Below are 299 nucleotides of genomic sequence, written 5' to 3'. Positions count from 1 at the left end.
AAGGGAGATTGTCATGAGGATGAAGCCAGACTCTTCTCGGTGACAAACAATGATGGGACAAGGGGTAATGGAATCAAGCTGGAACATGAGGTTCCACTTAAATTTGAGAAGAAACTGCTGCTCAGTGAGGGTGACAGAACACTGGCACAGGCTGCCCAGGGAGGTTGTGGGGTCTCCTGCTCTGGAGACATTGAAAACCCACCTGGACGCCTTCCTGTGTGACATCATCTAGGTGTTCCTGCTCTGGCGGGGGGATTGGACTAGGTGGTCTTTTGCGGTCCCTTCCAATCCCTAGCATA

Source organism: Apaloderma vittatum, unplaced genomic scaffold (assembly GCF_000703405.1).
Source record: "Apaloderma vittatum isolate BGI_N311 unplaced genomic scaffold, ASM70340v1 scaffold4568, whole genome shotgun sequence".
Lineage (NCBI taxonomy): Eukaryota > Metazoa > Chordata > Aves > Trogoniformes > Trogonidae > Apaloderma > Apaloderma vittatum.
The sequence above is the reverse complement of the archived record's forward strand: the minus strand, read 5'-3'. Positions refer to the sequence as shown.